The sequence below is a fragment of the Bubalus kerabau genome, chromosome 7, assembly GCF_029407905.1.
Source record: "Bubalus kerabau isolate K-KA32 ecotype Philippines breed swamp buffalo chromosome 7, PCC_UOA_SB_1v2, whole genome shotgun sequence".
NCBI lineage: Eukaryota > Metazoa > Chordata > Mammalia > Artiodactyla > Bovidae > Bubalus > Bubalus kerabau.
The window spans coordinates 88,497,549-88,518,963 of record NC_073630.1 but is presented as its reverse complement, the minus strand read 5'-3'; the positions used below and the strand labels follow the sequence as shown (position 1 = coordinate 88,518,963).

Genomic DNA, 21,415 nt, shown 5'->3' with positions numbered 1-21,415 from the left:
TGTAACTCAGCTGGTAAAGAGTCCGCCTGCAATGAGGGGGCTTTGCTTTGAACCCTGGGTTGGGAAGATCCCCTGGAGAAGGGAAAGGCTTACCCACTCCAGTATTCTGGCCTGGAGAATTCCAGGGACTACAGTCCATGGGGTCACAAAGAGTCGACATGACTGTGTAACTTGCACTTAGTGGGAAGTTCACACCTATGAGTGCCCACAAGCTATGAACAAATTTGTTGCTAAGAAGCTAAGAGGAAGCTGGTTGCTTCATGACAGATACAAGCTAAACCACTGGGAAGTTACCAGAAACTCTAGAAAACCAATGGAAGACACAGTTGAGAAGACCCTTTCTAAGGTCAGAACACACATCAGACACTGACTTCCAAAGTATCCCTGCAAAAAAATCTGAACTTTTTGGGGTCAGATGCTGGAGAAATTTATACTTCCAAGATATTATCCAAAACTATAGCACAATCACACAACAACTGGTGAGGGCTAACAGTTAAAAAAAGAGATAGTTAAAAGGAGTGTCCCACTATAACCGCTGTCAGCCCAGGGAATGTGAGTATGCCCAAGGCTGCACTCTCCAAGTAGTCATATCATAGCTTTAACATAGTAGAGGAAAAGGACTTCACTAAAATAGTCCATTTAGTTACTGAACAAATAGCAGTAAAAATACATGGACCTGCAGAGGATCAATATTCAGACTTGCTATACTCTTATTATCTAAATGTTACAGTTTAACAAAAATTTCACCACACATATAAATAAAAATGGAAATGTGACCTCCATGTGGGGGAAAAAATGCAATACAAACTGATTATGAGAGAGACTAATTGTTCAAACAGGGAAAAACTTCAAATTAGCTATTGTAAATTGTATTCAATGACCCAAAGGAAACTATGAGAAATGCAAAACACTCAAATAAAAGAAATTATAAACTAAATATATACATTGATGTGTGTGTGTGTGTGTGTGTGTGTGTGTGTGTATACATATATAAACGGTCACAGGCTTCCAAGGTGGCACTAGTGGTAAAGAACCCAATGGCTAATTCAGAAGACATGAGAGATGTGCATTCAGTCCCTAGGTTGGGAAGATCCCCTGGAGTAAGGGCATCAAACCCTCTCCAGTATTCTTGCCTGGAGAATCCAATCGACAAAGGAGCCTGGCAGGCTTGAGTCCATTGGGTCACAAAGAGTCAGACATGACTGAAGCAACATAAGAGGCACACAAGCAAATGACATGAGACCTTTGTGAATCCTTATATTACACCAAAATGGAGTACTTTGAATTCCTAAAAGCATGCAACCCACCTTCAGTAAGCCATTCTTAAGATGTAAAGAGAAGTATAAATTAATGTCCCATCCAACTGAATCTATAAGTCAGAGATTGTTGTTTCTCAGCCATTCGGTCATGTCTGACTCTTTGTGACCCCATGAACTGCAGCATGCCAGGCTTTGTGTTCTTCACTATCTCCCAGAGCTTGCTCAAATTCATGTCCATCAAGGCGGTGATGCCATTCAACCATCTCATCTTCTATCACCCACTACTCCTCCTGCCCTCAATCTTTTTCAGCATCAAGGTCTTTTCCAATGAGTCAGCTTTTCACCTCAGGTAGCCAAAGTATCAGAGCTTCAGCTTCAGCATCAGTCCTTCCAATGAATATTCAGGGTTGATTTCCCTTTAGGATTACCTGGTTTGATCTCCTTGCTGTCCAAATTACTCTAAAGAGCCTTCTCACAGTTGAAAAGCATCAATGCTTGGATATTCAGCCTTCTTTACCATCCAACTCTCATATCCATACATGACTACTGGAAAAACCATAGCTTTGACTACATGGACCTTTGTCAACAAAGCAATGTCTCTGCTTTTGAATGTGCTGTCTAGGTTTGTCATAGCTTTTCTTCCAAGAAGCAATCTTCTTTTAATTTCATGGCTGCAGTCACTACCCACAGTGATTTTGGAGCCCAAGAAAGTAAGAGATACAAAGCAGGGGATAGAAATCATGTTTTCAAAAGTATCAAATGAAAATTTTAGAGTTGAAAATTACAATACTGGAAAAAAATTCACTAGAGGGAGTCAGTAGTTAAGTTGAAGCCACAGATGAAAAAGCCAGCAAATTCAATATAGATCAATAAGATAATACAATCAAAAAAACAGAGATAAAAAAGAATAAAAAGAAATGAACACAAGGGCAGCAAATTGTGGGACATAATCCAACACACTAACATACACAAAATAGGAGTGCTATAAGAAGGATAGGCAAAGCAAAATATTCAAAAAATAATGGCAGAAAACATCCTAAATATGATGAATGATATCAGTCTACATATCCCAGGGTTTCAATCAATTCCAGGTAGGATAAACATGGGAGAGTCATACACAGACTAGTGAAATGTTGAAAGCTAAAGATAGAAAATCTTAAAGCACTAATAGAAGATAATACAGCCATGCCAGTAAACTCCAATAAGATACTACTTATATCTCATCAGAAACTGTGGATGCTCTATGGCAGTGAGATGATATATTCAAAGTGTTGAAAGACAAAACCATCAGCCAAAAATTCTATGTCAAACAAAGCTATCTTTAAAAACTGAGGGAAAAAAACAGATAGTCCTTTGCCCATCCAACCCCCAAAAGCCCTCGCCACCACCACCACTCCCTGTCTCCCCTGTGTCCAGAAGATCCTCTGGTGGAGATGATGGCTATCCACTCCAGTATTCTTGCCTGGAAAATCCTAGAGGAGCCTGGCTGGCTGTGGTCCACAGTGTCATAAAGAATCAGACACGACAGAAGCAACTTGCCAGGCACGTGCATATCGTATATTATACATGCACATATATGTTTGCTTTATCAAAAAACAGACACTTCCAAACATCTTTGGCTAAAACACTCCAAACTCTTTTCCAAAAATTACCTAATATATGCATTTGACAATATTGTCACTTCCTCTCAGATTTGTTTTTGTTCTCCTTTCAGGAAGACCCACTACAACATATGAGACAAAGATTGGAAGGTGAAATATGGCTCATTCGAGCCTACTGGGATTTAGAATTTCCTCTCCCAGTGCTACCAAATTTTGAATTTGTTGGAGGCCTCCTCTGCAAATCTGCCAAATCTCTGCCTAAGGTGTTCCGGTTTTGCTTTGTTTACTTTGCATTTTCAATAGAAATAATTCTGAATTCTTAATTTAGAATGTTTGATTAGAGTGAGTTGGATGTGTAAAGCTTGATAAAATTACCAGCCAATTAGAAACTCGAAGAAATTCCTATACCAACTCAAGTGTCTGAATTTAATTATCATTACAGAATCAAATGGGATACCTGGGAAACTTTGAGAATATATGAAAAAAATAAAAGACTTCATTATTCAACACATAATAAAACATCAGACATTCATTAAAAGAATAATTGTTCAATGATTAGCATATTCCAGAAGTAAGTGCTAATATAAAGAAATGGTGTTAAGCCAGCTTATGCCACTTGGCACTCTACCTGGAAACTCAGAATACAAGAAAGTCATAAAAACTTCATGCTCAGTATCATAATATGGAAATTCCTACCCTGGTGGCTCAGATGGTGAAGAATCTGCTTGCAATCTGGGAGACCTGGGTTCAATTCTCAGGTCGGGAAAATTCTTAGAGAATGGAATGGCAACCCACTCCAGTATTCTTGCCTGCAGAATCCCACGGACTAAGGAGCCTAGCAGGCTGAAGTCCATGAGGTCGCAAAGAGTGGGACACGACTGATTGACTAACACTTTCACTTTCACATGTGCTATTGAAATATCCAGTAGGAATTATGGAAATTATCTCTGAAGCAATGACAAGTAAGATGAAATCTGAAGGATGTTCAGGGATAAGTAAAAGGGATCGGGTAGGGGTGGAGGAAAACACGAAAGAAAAGCAGGCAGAATAGTAATGACAGTTTCCAAGAAGTTCAAGCTTAGTCTAAATGGAAAGAGGCTGAGTAAGAGGCAGATGATGTTGAAAAGATGAGTTGAAGAGAGATCATCATAAGGAATTTGAAAGATCTAGTAGAAGAATTGGGAGAAAATTAAAGAGTTAAGAAAGGAAGAGATAGGATCACATTTAATTTAAAAAAAAAAATCACAGGCTGTAGTCACTGGGTTGGATTGCAAAGGGCCAAGAGCAGAAAGGGACACCATTTAGCAGGTTTTCACGAGATATAACCAACAATGATGGAAAACTAGACTACAGTGTTCACAGAGGTATAACCACTCACTCTGAAAATCATAGAACCAACCTCCCATTGTTGTTGTGGGGAAAATTTTTTTAGTACATTTGAAACATCCAAAATGTGACTGGCACATATTCAAGGATCTAGAAGAAATACTAACTGTTGTTGTTATTATTTTTTTTTTACTATTAGATACTATCTAAACCTAATGTGTGCTAGCCACCTGTGCCTAATTAATCGAATCAAAATTGGTTTTCAATTACAACAAGATTGTAATTTTTTCCTGGTTAGTCTAGTTAGAAATTCTCATTTCTTTTCATCTTTTTGCAAAGACAGAGAAAGACATATTCCATATGATATCACATATATGTGGAATCTAAAATAGTCAAAAGGTAAAAGCAGAGAATAATATGCTGGTAACCAGGAGCTGACAAAATGTGGTCTACTGGAGAAGGAAATAGCACTTCAGTATTCCTGCCTTGAGAACCCCAAGAACATTATGAAAAGGCAAAAAGATAAGACACAGAAAGATGAACTCCCAAGGTCAGTAGGTGCCCAATATGCTACTGAAGATCAGTAGAGAAATAACTCTGGAAAGAATGAAGGGATGGAGCCAAAGCAAAAACAACACCCAGTTGTGAATGAGACTGGTGATGGAAGTAAAGTCCAATGCTATAAAGAGCAATATTGCATAGGAACCTGGAATGTTAGGTACATGAATCAAGGCAAATGGGAAGTGGTCAAAGAGGAGATGGCAAGAGTGAACACTGACATTCTAGGAATCAGTGAACTAAAATGGACTGGAATGGGTGAATTTAACTCAGATGACCATTATATCTACTACTGTGGGCAGGAATCCATTAGAAGAAATGGAGTAACCATCATGGTCAACAAAAGAGTCCAAAATGCAGTACTTAGATGCAAGCTCAAAAACGACAAAATGATCTCTGTTTGTTTCCAAGGCAAACAATTCAATATCATGGTAATCCAAGTCTATGTCCCAACCAGTAATGCTGAAAACACTGAAATTGAACGGTTCTATGAAGACCTACAAGACCTTTTAGAACTAACACCCAAAAAACATGTACTTGTCATTATGGGGCCTGGAATGCAAAAGTAGGAAGTCAAGAAAATTTGTCTGGAGTAACAGACAAATTTGGCCTTGGAGTACAGAATGAAGTAGGGCAAAGGCTAATAGAGTTTTGCTAAGAGAACGCACTGGTCATAGCAAACACCCTCTTCCAACAACACAAGAGAAGACTACATATGGACTTCACCAGATGGCCAACACCGAAATCAGACTGATTATATTCTTTGCAGCCAAAGATGGAGACACTCTATACAGTCAGCAAATGCAAGACTGGGAGTGACTGTGGTTCAGATCATCACAGTGGAAGTGAGAAATAGACTCAAGGGACTAGATATGATAGACAGAGTGCCTGATGAACTATGGATGGAGGTTCCTGACCTTGTACAGAAGAGAGGGAGCAAGACCATCACCAAGAAAGAGAAATGCCAAAAAAGCAAAATGGCTATTTAAGGAGGCCTTACAAAAAGCTGTGAAAAGAAGACAAGCCAAAAGCAAAGGAGAAAAGGAAAGATATACATGTTTGAATGCAGAGTTCCAAAGAATAGCAAGGAGACATAAGAAAGCCTTCTTCAGTGATCAGTGCAGAGAAATAGAGGAAAACATTAGACTGGGAAAGACTAGAGCTCTCTTCAAGAAAATTATAGATACCAAGGGAACATTTCATGCAAAGATAGGCTCAATAAAGGACAGAAATGGTATGGACCTAACAGAAGCAGAAGTTATTAAGAGGTGGCAAGAATACACAGAAGAACTGTACAAAAAAGATATTCACGACCCAGATAATCATGATGGTGTGATCACTCACCTAGAGTCAGACATCCTGGAATATGAAGTCAAGTGGGCCTTAGGAAGCATCACTATGAACAAAGCTAGTGGAGGTGATGGAATTCCAGTTGAGCTATTTCAAATCCAAAAAAAAAAAAAAAAAATGATGCCGTGAAAGTACTGCACTCAATATGCCAGCATATTTAGAAAACTCAGCAGTGGTCACAGGCTGGAAAAGGTCAGTTTTCATTCCAATCCCAAAGAAAGGCAATACCAAAGAATGCTCAGACTTCCACATAATTACACTCATCTCACACGCTAGCAAAGTAATTCTCAAAATTCTCCAAGCCAGGCTTCAGCAGTATGTGAACCGTGAAACTCCAGATGTTCAAACTAGATTTAGAAAAAGCAGAGGAACCAGAGACCAAATTTCCAACATTCGCTGGATCATCAAATAAATAATAGAGTTCCAGAAAAACATCTATTTCTGCTTTATTGATTATGCCAAATCCTTTGACTGTGTGGATCACAGCAAACTGTGGAAAATTCTTCAAGAGATGGGAATACCAGACCACTTGACCTACCTTTTGAGAAATGTACATACAGGTCAGGAAGCAACAGTTAGAACTGGACATGGAACAACAGGCTGGTTCCAAATAGGAAAAGGAGTACATCAAGGCTGTATGTTGTCACCCTGCTTATTTAACTTATATGCAGAGTACATCATGAGAAATGCTGGGCTGGAAGAAGCACAAGCTGGAATCAAGATCGCTGGGAGAAATCTCAATAACCTCAGATATGCAGATGACACCACCCTTATGGCAGAAAGTGAAGAAGAACGAAAGATTCTCTTGATGAAGGTGAAAGAGGAGAGTGAAAAAGTTGGCTTAAAGCTCAACGTTCAGACAACTGAGATCATGGCATCTGGTCCCATCACTTCATGGCAAATAGATGGGGAAACAATGCCAAACTTTATTTTGGGGGGGCTCCAAAGTCACTGGAGATGGTGACTGCAGCCATGAAATTAAAAGACACTTACTCCTTGGAAGGAAAGTTATAACCAACCTAGCCAGCATATTAAAAAGCAGAGATATTACTTTGTCAACAAGGGTCCATCTAGTCAAGTTATGGTTTTTCCAGTAGTCATGTATGGATGTGAGAGTTGGACTATAAAGAAAGCTGAACGCTGAAGAATTGATGCTTTTGAACTGTGGTGTTGGAGAAGACTCTTGAGAGTCCCTTGGACTGTAATGAGATCCAACCACTTCATCCTAAAGGAGATCAGTCCTGGGTTTTCATTGGAAGGACTGATGTTGAAGCTGAAACTCCAATTCTTTGGCCACCTGATGAGAAGAGCTGACTCATGAAAAGACCCTAGTGCCTGGAAAGATTGAAGGCAGGTGGAGAAGGGGACAACAGTGGATGAGATGGTTGGATGGCATCAGCGACTCTATGGACATGAGTTTGGGTAAACTCCTGGTGTTGATGATGCACAGGGAGGCCTGGTGTGTTGCAGTACATGGGGTCACAAAGAGTCGGACATGACTGTGTGACTGAACTGAACTGAAGAGAATGTAAAGTATAGAAATGAGAAAATAATAAATCATTCAAATTATAATTTTTCTTAGTATTAATAGGGAAGTGAAATACTAATGACTTATTTTTAAAAAGTATTCAGAACATCTCCCTGGAATAAGTTAAAGAAATGATTTGGCAGGACTATAATAATAAACAATTAAATATGAGTTGCTATGTTGCTATGTGGTCTTCTTCCAATAATCTATGTAGTAACCAATGACAATATTGATGAAGAGTCTAAGTCCAACACCGTTACTCTTCACCACTGTGTGTTGCCTCTGTCTCCTTTCTTTCCTAATTCACACACACAAGTGCACAAATACACATAACACTAGAAGACATTTACCTTATACCAAGGACCTCAAGAATCTCAGGGATGAAGTCTGTTAAAAAATAGTCATTATTGAAAACACTATGGAGTTTCCTAAAAAGCTTAAAAATAGAATTTACGTATAGTCCAGCAATTACCCTTCTGGGAATGTATTCACAAGAATTCAAATTAGGATGAAACAAGATATTTGTACATCATGTTCATGAAAGCACTGTTCACAAGAGCCAAGAGGCTGAAGCAACCCAAGTGTCCCTCAACCAATAAAGCAATAAGCGATTATTCAACCTTTATAAGGAAATTCTGAAACACTACACATCTTGGATGCACCTTCCTCTGAGTGCCATAAGCCAGTCCAGAAAGACAAGTACTATAAAATTCAAAAGTATATGGCTTAGTCAAATTTGTAGAAACACAAAGCAGAGTGATGGTTGCCAGAGCATTTCTTAATGACATAGATTTTCAGTTTTGCCAGGTGATAAAGTTCTGGTTATAGGTTGCACAATATGAATACACTTAACACTACTGAACCACACATTTAGGAATAGTTAAGATGATAATATCTTTTAAAAATCTACAACCCTTTAGGGGAAATGCTTTCAATTTTTCACCATTGAGGATAATGTTTGCTGTGGGTTTGTCATATATAGCTTTTATTATGTTGAGGTATGTTCCTTCTATTCCTGCTTTCAGAGAGTTTTTATCATAAATGGATGTTGGATTTTATCAAAGGCTTTCTCTGCATCTATTGAGATAATCCTTAAAACCTGGAAATAGAACTGCCATACGACCCAGCAATCCCACTGCTGGGCATACACACAGAGGAAACCAGAATTGAAAGAGACACGTGTACCCCAATGTTCATCGCCGCACTGTTTATAATAGCCAGGACATGGAAACAACCTAGATGTCCATCAGCAGATGAATGGATAAGAAAGCTCTGGTACATATATACAATGGAGTATTACTCAGCCATTAAAAAGAATACATTTGAATCAGTTCTAATGAGGTGGATGAAACTGGAGCCTATTATACAGAGTGAAGTAAGCCAGAAAGAAAAACACCAATACAGTATACTAACACATATATATGGAATTTAGAAAGATGGTAACGACAACCCTGTATGCAAGACAGCAAAAGAGACACAGATGTATATAACAGTCTTTTGGACTCTGTGGTGGGGTGGGGGGGGATGATTTGGGAGAATGGCATTAAAACATGTATAATATTATATAAGAAACGAATCACCAGTCCAGGTTTGATGCAGGATACAGGAAGCTTGGGGCTGGTGCACTTGGATGACCCAGAGGGATGGTATGGGGAGGGAGGTGGGAGGGGGGTTCAGGATGGGGAACACGTGTACAACCGTGGTGGATGCATGTTGATGTATGGCAAAATAATACAATATTGTAAAGTTAAAAAAAAAATCTACAACTCTAATAATTCCAGACCATATCTGATTTTTCTCTCTTTAATTGTTTGCAGCAATCGTTTCAATATTGGTCGCTATGCTGTTGATCCTTTGTGATGAAGCAAATTCTTTCCTCACAGGATATGGAAGAGTTTGCCAAGAGCTCTGGAGAAAAAGGTATTACGGTATTTTCTTTGGGGTCAATGGTCACTAACATAAAAGAAGAAAGAGCCAATATGATTGCATCAGCTTTTGCCCAGATTCCACATAAGGTAGGCAAAGTAGCTTAATAGTGAAAAACTATTTAATAACTTGCTTCAATAATGTAAAAAGTCAGATTACAGACAATTTCTGTAAGAAAGGTAAACTACTATGACAGCTCCAACTTATCTCAGATATTTATAAAAGCCAAAATATACATGGCAAGTGCTACAGTAGTACAGTGTCTTTTATTAACAACACTGTGGATTAACATTATTATAAAAAAATATTTAAGAGATACTGTGTGAATTTTGGTATTATAATGGGATTGTGGACTGAAAGGTAAATCACCAAATTCTGCCTTGTCATTTGTTCCTCTTGAATGAAGGACTCCTGAGGACAGTACACATACAGATGTTCTCAAGAGTTAAATTTTAACAGTACGTGTAGTAACACAATGATACTATGCAAGAGTGATAAAAGTCTGGAATGCATTACGCAGATTGTATTTGCCCTGGCCCCTTTCATTTCCCCTAAATTTTAGAATAGCCCTATCAGTGTGCTTCTCAGGGTCCTGATCAGAGAAAGGATGGCCAGGGCTCTCCAAGTTGCCTCCAGATACCCAACCAGTGCAAAGACTTAGAAAAAGAGAAATATCGGCCTCCCTGGTTGACTGAACCCTGCCAAAGTCTGAAGCAGGAAGATCAAAGAGAAAGTGAGAAGATGGGCCCTTGCCCTTTAGTTAACCCTGTGCATTGTAAGGTCTGGCCCTTAATGGACTCTGCTTCTAACCTGTCACATTGTCCCTCCTGATTGAGAAGGAAGAAAGGATTATAAGAAGGAATGAGGCACAAGGAAGACTGGCATGGAAAATATTTAGCAGCTGCTTTCTCCATAAAATAGAGTGATACCTTATTTTCTAATGTATAAAATACCCCTGGAGTCTTTGGATATTTGTGAACTACTCTTTTAGTTTGACATCTGATATTGTAGTCTTCTCCTAATAACCTATGCTATTTTTATTTTGCTGAGAAACTAAACTTACTTTATATTCACATAGCAAATAGAGGTTAAAGACTATAAATTATAATTCAGTGTATGAGAATTGATTGGGAATTCCAAAATTTGTACCTTACTTTGGTACTGGGCATAGAAACTTCACTTACACTTTTCACTTTCATGCATTGGAGAAGGAAATGGCAACCCACTCCAGTGTTCTTGCCTGGAGAATCCTAGGGATAGTAGAGCCTGGTGGGCTGCTGTCTATGGGGTCATACAGAGTCGGACATGACTGAAGTGACTTAGCAGCAGCAGCAGCATAGAAACTAAATGATTGTTACTGTCAAAGCTTTGTGTTTGTTGTTAAAGTATTCAAAGTCAGCTGAATAAATTTTATTATCACTAGGTTGGATATTTTCAATAACCTTATTGATACATATAAATTACCAACAAGCTCTTCTTTTCTAAATTTAAACTATTTCCAAACCTAGTAAGTGTGGTAATACTCTGGATTCATGACAAAACTTACTAGTTTTTATTTTTCTTGGAAGTAATGCTTACAATTTGTAATCTAAGAAGGTATGCTTTCTAAGTAGCATTAACTTATTATTGCTAAATTATAAATGAACAGAAAGTTATTTCTCTTAAATGGCTAATTACACATGCATTTTCCTTGTATATCAAAAGAGTAAAAGATATCTATCAAAAGATATATTAACAAGTGAATATAAGTTAACTCTTTTCTGTAGCATGTCAGTGAGTATCATATTTGAAAATAACAGCTAGTGTATTAAAGTGAAGTCACTCAGTCATGTCCGACTCTTTGCAACCCCATGGGCTGTAGCCTACCAGATTCCTCCATCCATGAGATTTTTCCAGGCAAGAGTACTGGAGTGGGTTGCATTTCCTTCTCCAGAGGATCTTTCCAACCCAGAGATCAAACCCGGGTCTCCCTCACTGTAAGCAGACACTTTACTGTCTGAGCCACCAAGGAAGTAAAAAATATATATATAACGAATGTTTAAGCGTTGTAAAACATGAATTCTGAAACTTTGTCAATAATGTGTGTGAAACTATGAGGGTTGAGTGTAGAAGACATACAATTTAAGAAATTAAGAAAACTAAAAAAATTAGATATAAAAATTAAGAAATTTAGAAGAAAATAAAATAAAGCAATAAAGTATATAGATTATTAAAAATTTCCCAGTCTTTTTATATTAAAGACCATCTAGCAATTTTTTTTAAATATCTAAATTTGGAATTGAAAATTTCACTTGTCTGTGCCATCATGTGTAGAAATTCATGATTATATTCCATACCTGACTGAACATAGTAATAAGTATGTAAAATATGGGTATTCCTACTAATGTCAGTGCATCAGTAGTTCTCATGACTTGAGATCTCATGTACTTGTTTCCTGACACACCATGTGGAAGACATTTAACTAGTTGTCTTTTAGTCTCTTCAGAATTCTAATGCTATAACTTTAAACTCACTGAATAAGGTATTTCCTTTACCCCAACAGGTTCTACAGAGATACAATGGCAAGAAACCAGACACGTTAGGACCCAATAGCTGAATCCTCCAGAACGATCATCTCAGTAAAAATTGGCAGAACAAATGCTATAAACATGAATAACAGCTGAGCAGAGTGATAGTACTTCATTAGGAAACAAACTTACCAACTGTTTATTATTGAAACACTCAAAGAGAAAACTTTAGCTCTGTATTTTTACTCCCAACTCTAGAAGGGGAAAGGATAAAATGTGACAGTTGGCACTGTATTATACCTGGTCATGTCCCTTATGTTCAAAATAAAAGATATCTTTACTTTGCCTGTAATTACTTCTCACAGTGAAATATTCAGTAGCTTCATGAATTATTGTTCTATATCTGAATTCTTTCCTTACATCTCTTTTTTCTCCTGTGTTCAGTTCAGTAGCTCAGTTGTGTCCGACTTTGCGACCCCATGGACCGCAACATGCCAGGCTTCCTTGTCCATGACCAACACCTGGAGTTTATCCAAACTCATGTCCACTGAGTCAGTGATGCTATCCAACCATCTCATCCTCTGTCATCCCCTTCTCTGCCTGCCCTCAACCTTTCCCAACATCAGGGTCTTTTCAAATGAGTCAGCTCTTCTCATCAGGTGGCCAAAGTATTGGCATTTCAGCTTCAACATCAGTTCTTCCAATGAACACTCAGGACTGGTCTCCTTTAGGATGGACTGGTTGGATCTCCTTGCAGTCCAAGGGACTCTCAAGAGTCTTCTCCAACACCACAGTTCAAAAGCATCAATTCTTCAGTGTTCAGCTTTCTTTATAGTCCAACCTTCACATCCATACATGACTACTGGAAAAACCATAGCCTTGACTAGAGACCTTTGTTGGCAAAGTAACGTCTCTGCTCTTTAATATGCTGTCTGGTTTGGTCATAACTTTCCTTCCAAAGAGTGAGCGTCTTTTAATTTCATGGCTGCAGTCACTATCTACAGTGATTTGGAGCCCAAAAAAATAAAGTCTGACACTGTTTCCACTGTTTCCCCATCTATTTCCCATGAAGTGATAGGACCAGATGCCATGATCCTAGTTTTCTGAATGTTGAGTTTTAAGCCAACTTTTTCACTCTCCTCTTTCACTTTCATCAAGAGGACCTTTAGTTCTTCTTCACTTTCTGCCATAAGGGTGGTGTCATCTGCATATCTGAGGTTACTGATATTTCTCCCGGCAATCTTGATTCCAGCTTGTGCTTCTTCCAGGCCAGTGTTTCTCATGATGTATTCTGCATATAAGTTAAATAAGCAGGGTGACAATATACAGCCTTGACATACACCTTTTCCTATTTGGAACCAGTCTGTTGTTCCATGTCCAGTTCTAACTGTTGCTTCTTGACCTGCATACAGGTTTCTCAAGAGGCAGGTCAGGTGGTCTGGTATTCCCATCTCTTTCAGAATTTTCCACAGTTTGCTCTGATCCACATAGTCAAAAGTTTTGGCATAGTCAATAGTGCAGAAATAGATGTTTTTCTGGAACTCTCTTGCTTTTTCAATGATCCAGTGGATGTTGGCAATTTGATCTCTGGTTCCTCTGCCTTTTCTAAAACCAGCTTGAACATCTGGAAGTTCATGGTTCATGTATTGCTGAAGCCTGGCTTGGAGAATTTTGTCCATTACTGTGTAGGGGTATTTTTAAAAATAAAGAAAAACAAATAAATAAAAATAAAAACAGCTCCTTTTTTATTACTAGTGACTCTCATTTTTTTCAGGAAAAAAAAATCCGCAATCATTTTTTCAAGGCAATTACACATTTCACGAGAAAATATTTTTCCTTTCTCTGGTTCCACTGCCACTACCATTACCTTTCCCATGGCCTTGACACCATTCCTATAAGACTAAATGACTTCACTATTTCTTTAAGAACTACATTTCTGAATGTTCCCTTTTTATGCATATGTGATTTCTTTTACCCAAAATGTTCTTTTAAGGTGTTTCACCTGTCAATCATGAATTCATTTGTGAAGTTTAAGTGACAAAGCACTTTTTCCATGAAGTCTTCACTTACCTCTTCGGCAGACTTAGGGGTTTCTTGCTTTGTGTTCTGAAGCAATTTAAACAGGCTTTCATATGTATAATCATCTGTTATCTAAAAGACATTGCTTATTTCAGTTACTTTATAATGTTCATATCTCATTTTATTTCTCACTATTATAATTAATAATTTTACTGAAATTCATTCAATCCTAAGACATTGAAAAACCAAAGTCTTTATATGGTAGAACAAATGGCATTTATTACCCAAAGTACCATGGGATCCCTATGGTGAGACTGCTTATGTTTGTTGACCAACCTGATAACATCCCTCAAATGAGGGTCAAGGGAACAGCTGTTAGATTAGACTTGGAAATAGTGTCAAGATCGCATTTTCTTAATGCATTGAAGCAAGCCACTGATAATCCTTTGTGAGTATAATTTTTTCTTTACTAGATACTATTTCTAGAGAAGTTTTCATAGGAATACCAGGAAGCCAGCAGTGAATCTTCATATAAACACAATGAGGAGTAACATTTGCTCAATACTTTGAAAACAGTAATCAGTAACTTATTGTTAGGGTCACAAAAGTTTTTCTGGTGCTTTTAGGGAAAAGGTTTGTCAGAGTTTTAAGGATAGTGGAGAAATTTTGAAAGAGCTAATCATTAGAATGTGATGAATCACTGCAATGGTAACAGGAGGATTAACAAAGGTAACAGGAAATATTGAGAACAAGATTAGAGCAGGAACAATTAATATTATAAGAGTACTCACCTGCATGGTCATAGATTTCTTTTAGCAAATGAGCTCCTCAAATGTTTTCAACTCTTCTAAGATTGTTTATTCTCAGTAAGCCACCATGATTTGATCAACTTCAAATTCCCTTTACATCTAAGACATCCCAAGAATTATGTACTATGATTTTGACCCCATCACTAATAGGTGGCAAAAAACTAGAACTTTTCGATTTACCCAATTACAACTATGTAGATACTATTTATAAGTGAAAATACACTCTGATTCTTTTTGTTGTGCTTGTTTTGTCTTATTTGGAAGAATGTAAAATCAAAAAGCAATTGACTTGAGGAGATACATTGGGATATTCCTGTAGAAAAATCAGATATTTTGAAACCAGGTGTATTGGGTTACCAAATCACTTAAAGATATACATTAATTTCAGCAATACTCTTATTATTAATATCATAACTGTGATGTATATATTTTCCCCCATTTGTTTTATAATGACTTTGAAAAAATAAACATTTTGAGAATATATTGGTAATAATAGCACAATCAACATTTCTCTCTTAAAATCAGTGTTATTTAATTTGTATTTTAGCATAAATATTAGACTAAATAAGAAACACATTTTATTCTTTTTTTAAGAGATACAGCTTTCATATGGTGGTTTTTATTAGAAGTACATCTCTCTAGTATGTTTTACATTTCTTAATCTTTAATACTGTAAAGGTGGTGTCCAAAAATGAAAATAAATTATTACCTGATATATACTGAATGTGTATGAAACTTTACACTCTGTACTAAGACTTTTGCATATACTACATAACTTCTCATTATAGTCATTCCCTGCGTGCATGCAGGGAGTGTCAACTCTTTGCGACCCCATGGACTATATAACCCACCAGGCTCCTCCATCCATGGGATTCTCCAGGTCAGAATACTGGAGTGAGTTGCATGCCCTCCTCCAGGAGATATTCCCAATCCAGAGATCGAACTGGTGACCCCACCATCTCCTGCATTGCAGGCGGATTCTTTACCGCTGAGCCACCAGGTAGCCCCAAGTCTTTTCCTAGGGTAAAACAAAAATGTTTCTGGTTTACTGCCCTCTTCCCAAAAACCTAGTGCTCTCCCTGTGTTTTCTACAGAATATGGAGAGAAATTAACTCAATAGTTTTCACTACAGTGCCATGTTGTAGCATTTTTTGATCCAGAGTTCCTGAGCCATATTTCTTTTTTACCCCTTCTTCCTTGTCTGTTAGTCCATCATCATTTCAACAGTAGAAACAAATGCAACTGCAAAGCCTGAAAGTAAAATGTTGAGCCTTCTCCAGATTCTAAAGTGACTGACAGTAAAAACAATAAAACTAGCAAACATTTTCTGAAAGTCTACTATATTCTAGGAATACCTCTAAGAATTTATTATTCCTCCAAAGATTCAGATAAGAAACTATTCCTAAGCACTCCATTTAAAAAGGAAAAAGTAAGGAACAGAAAGAATTAAAATGTAGGCAACAAGATAAGTATCTTCAAACCAAGACAATCCACTTCCACACTTTCAACCTCTACTTCACTGAAATAAGCTAAACCCAAACTTAGCTCAAATGGTAAAGAATCTGCCTCCGATGCAGGAGACTGGTTCGATACTGGGTCAGGAAGTTCCCCTGAAGAAAGGAATGGCAACCCACTCCAGCATTCTTGCCTGGAGAATTCCATGGACAGAGGAACCTGGAGGGCTATAGTCCATGGGGTCACAAAGAGTCAGTCACGACTGAGTGACTAAAACTACTACTACTACTACCTAAAATAAGGTCAGAATCAATTCCTGGTCAGTACCAACTCCTGATCAGCTCTGAGTGGATGCATCTCTGAACCTCATCATGGATTTACCTCCTATTTCTTGATTATGATTGTATTTTAAAACATGTCTGTTAGGTCTGTTAACAAAACCTTACTGGATAAATCAAGCTTTGAACACTCAGATCATGTATTTCTTTTCCTCATTTCTTTTCTATATTCTTCCCATCTGTGAGCCTTCACTCATCCCATTCTTTGGGTTATAAATACTTCTCCTCTCTCATGTTCTCTCTTTTCTTCATAGCTTGAAATTCTTTTCATTTAACAAATTTTATCCCATAAGATAAAGTGTCTGAAGAAAATAATCTATCATTCTTCCTCTCTAAGAGGCACGTATTTCTTCTATCTGCATGGAAATTTTGCATATTTATCTTTTCTAATTCAATCTATAAATTGATATAGCCTTGTTTTCCATTCAGATATAAAGAGAATGCTATGTGATTATCAACCACTCAGCCTATGAAGTCCCTGGACTGAGCAGTCTTCTGGTTCGAGTTTGTCATGCACCACAAAGGAGCTAAGCACCTGTGACCAGCCACCCATGACCTCACCTTGTACCAGTACCATTCTCTGGATGTGATTGGGTTCTGGCTGGCCTGTGTGGCAACTGTTATTTTCCTTGTCATAAAATGTTGCTTGCTTTACTATCAAAAGTTTATTAATACAGAAAAGAAGAAAAAGAAGAAGTAGATTTTGAGACCTCAGGCTAGTAGGCATGATAGGGAAGATTATTCCATTTAATTCAACTACTATGGATCAAATTGTGCCAAGACTTTCCTTCACATTTAACAAGAAATGTGTTTTCCTGATTTACCCCCAAGATTTTATTCTTTCTTAAATATATTGTGTTTGTTAATCCATTCAACTCCATGGATGGAAATAATTCTGTGCAATTTTTGATAAATACTTAAATATTCCTATTGGTCGGTTCTGTTCATGAAAACAAAGAAAAGTGGTAACTGAAGATATGAGTGGATTATATTCAATTTATAATTCTAGCTTTATAAATCTTTCAGTGATCAATTCTGCTTTTCATACCGATTTACATATAATTTCATAACTATGAAAAAATGAGGCTGGCTAGGATCTCAGTCTGTTGATTTAAAAAGATTGAGGAGACTGTTTTCACTATGTATTTTCAGAAACATCTTCTGCATTAAAAATTCAAAAATATAAGATAGATGTCCTTGTCAAAGAAAAACAGAGCTAGACACATTGAAGAACAACAAGACAAATTTTTTTCAGACTGCTAAAGTAGGGGAAAGAGAGAGATTCCAGTATAAACTGAGGTTCTGCTTCAAATTAGACACAAGTGACTGAGGTCTTTAAAGGATGAACAGATAAGGAACAAAGAGACTACGGGGAAGTGAGAAAAGGAAAAAAAAGAGATGAGGTGCTATGTAGAAATGGAAAATTACAAAAAGGGCAAGTGGTGCCTTATATGCTAAGTCACTTCAGTCATATCCAACATTTTGCGACCCCATGGGCTGTATACCTGCCAGGCCTCTCTGTCTGTGGGATTTTCCAGGCAAGAATACTGTAGGGGTTGCATTTCCTTCTAAATGGGGATCTTCTTGACCCAGAGATGGAACCTGCATCTCTTTATGTCTCCTGCATTGGCAGACGGGTTCTTTACCACTAGCACTACAAGGGTAAGTGGGAAAAGTACTAAAAATGGTTTGCCAAGGTGCATTAGACAATGTAGATTTTGTGGTTTGTGGGATCACATTTTCTTGAACAAAACTCAGCATAATGGTTGGGGTTATCTTTACAGACACAATCTACAATCCAGTACAGGTTAAAGTGAGGCTGAAGTTGGTCAAGTCTCTTAACAAAGTGTTTAAGCAGCTTCTTTGTTCTGTATAGGAGTTTAGAGTTCAAAAACCTCAAGAAACACGAGACATTTTTTCATGTAACTTTTGTTTCTTTCAGAAATTCTAAATGGTGCTAACTGGCTTGCTACCTAAAAATAAAGAGTAAAATCTTTGGTTAAAAGGAGTAAAGACATTTTCCATACAAAGCCTTGATTATATTGAATTACTGTTCTCCCTTAATAATACCCACGATAATTTGTTGTTATTCAGTCACGAAGTCATGTCTGACTCTTTGCAACCCCATGTGCTGCAGTGCAGTAGGCGTCCCTGTCCTTCACTATCTCCAGGGTTGCTCAAACATAAGTCCACTGAGTCAGTGATGCCATCCAACCATCTTGTCCTCTGTTGCCCTCTTCTCTGCCTAGCCTCAATCTTTCCCAGCATCAGGGTCTTTTCCAATAAGCTGACTCTTTCAAATCAGGTTGCCAAAGTATTGGACCTTCAGCTTCAGTGCCAGTCCTTCCAATGAATATTCAGGACTGATTTCCTTTAGGATTGACTGGTTGGATCTCCTTGGTCTCCACGGAACTCTCAATAGTCTTCTCCAAAACCACAGTTTGAAAGCATCAATTCTTTGTCCCTCAGCTTCTTTACGGTCCAAATCGCATATCTGTACATAACCACTGGAAAAACAATAGCTTTGACTAGATGGACCTTTGTCAGCAAAGTGATGACTCTGCTTTTTAATACTCTGTCTAGGTTTGTCACAGCTTTCCTTGCAAAGAACAAGCATCTTTTAATTTCATGGCTGTAGTCACCATCTGCGGAGAAGCAATGGCACCCCACTCCAGTACTCTTGCCTGTAAAGTCCCATGAACGGAGGAGCCTGGTGGGCTGTAGTCCATGGGGTCGCTGAGAGTCGGACATGACTGAGCAACTTCACTTTCACTTTTCACTTTCCTGCATTGGAGAAGGAAATGGCAACCCACTCCAGTGTTCTTGCCTGGAGAACCCCAGGGACAGGGGAGCCTGATGGGCTGCCATTTATGGGGTCGCACAGCAAACATTAACCTCAATGGTGAAAAATTGAAAACATTTCCTCTAAAGTCAGGAACAAGACAAGGGTGCCCACTCTCACCACTACTATTTAACACAGTTTTGGAAGTTTTATCCACAGCAGTCAGAGAAGAAAAAGAAATAAAAGGAATCCAGATTGGAAAAGAAGAAGTAAAACTCTCACTGTTTGCAGATGACATGATCCTCTACATAGAAAACCCTAAAGACTCCCCCAGAAAATTACTAGAGCTAATCACTGAATATAGTAAACTTGCAGGATATAAAATTAACATGCAGAAATCCCTTGCATTCTTATACACTAACAATGAGAAAACAGAAAGAGAAATGAAGGAAACAATTCCATTCACCATTGCAATTAAAAGAATAAAATACTTAGAAATAAATCTATCTAAAAAACAAAATACCTATATATAAAACACTGATGAAAGAAATCAAAGGTGACACAAATAGATGGAGAAATATACCATGTTCATGGATCAGAAGAATCAATATAGTGAAAATTAGTATACTACCTAAAGCAATCTATAGATTCAATGCAATCCCTATGAACCTACCAATAGTATTTTTCAGAAAACTAGAACAAATAATTTCACAATTTGTTTGGAAATACAAATAACCTAGAATAGCCAAAGCAATCTTGAGAAAGAAGAATGGACCTGGAGGAATTAACCTGCCTGACTTCAGGCTCTACTACAAAGCCACAGTCATCAAGACAGTATGGTACTGGCACAAAGACAGAAATATAGATCAATGGAACAAAATAGAAAGCCCAGAGATAAATCCACGCACCTATGGGCACCTTATCTTTGACAAAGGAGGCAAGAATATACAATGGATTAAAGACAATCTCTTTAACAAGTGGTGCTGGGAAAACTGGTCAACCACTTGTAAAAGAATGAAACTAGAACACTTCCTAACACCATACACAAAAATGGATTAAAGAGCTAAATGTAAGACCAGAAACTATAAAACTCCTAGAGGAAAACATAGGCAAAACACTCTCTGACATAAATCACAGCAGGATCCTCTATGACCCACTCACAGAGTAATGGAAATAAAAGCAAAAATAAACAAATGGGACCTAATTAAACTTAAAAGCTTTTGAACAATGATGGAAACTATAAGCAAGGTGAAAAGACAGCCTTCAGAATGGGAGAAAATTATAGCAAATGAAGCAACTGACAAAGAATTAACCTCAAAAACATACAAGCAGCTCCTGCAGCTCAATTTCAGAAAAATAAATGACCCAATCAATAAATGGGACAAAGAACTAAGCAGACATTTATCCAAAGAAGACATACTGTTGGCTAAAAAACATGAAAAGATGCTTAACATCACTCATCATCCAAGAAATGCAAATGAAAACCATAGTGAGGTTCCATTTCACTCCAGTCAGAATGGCTGCTATCAAAAAGTCTACAAACAATAAATGCTGGAGAGGGAGTGGAAAAAAGGGAACCCTCTTACACTGTTGGTGGGAATGCAAACTAGTACGGCCGCTATGGAGAACACTGTGGAGAGTCCTTTAAAAACTGGAAATAGAACTGCCATACGACCCAGCAATCCCACAGCTGGGCATACACACCAAGGAAACCAGAATTGAAAGAGACACGTGTATCCCAATGTTCATCGCAGCACTGTTTACAATAGCCAGGACATGGAAGCAACCTAGATGTTCATCCACAGGTGAATGGATAAGAAAGCTGTGGTACATATACACAATGGAATATTACTCAGCTATTAAAAAGAATGCATTTGAATCAGTTCTAATGAGATGGATGAAACTAGAGCCTATTATACAGAGTGAAGTAAGTCAGAAAGAAAAACACCAATATAGT

At 37.7% G+C, this 21,415-nt stretch overlaps 1 pseudogene; it reads left to right on the top strand.

Annotated features, from left to right (window-relative positions):
• Positions 1 to 2,444: 2,444 nt before the first annotated feature.
• LOC129657097 (UDP-glucuronosyltransferase 2B31-like) lies at positions 2,445 to 12,144 on the top strand (annotated as a pseudogene).
• The last annotated feature ends 9,271 nt before the right edge of the window (positions 12,145 to 21,415 follow it).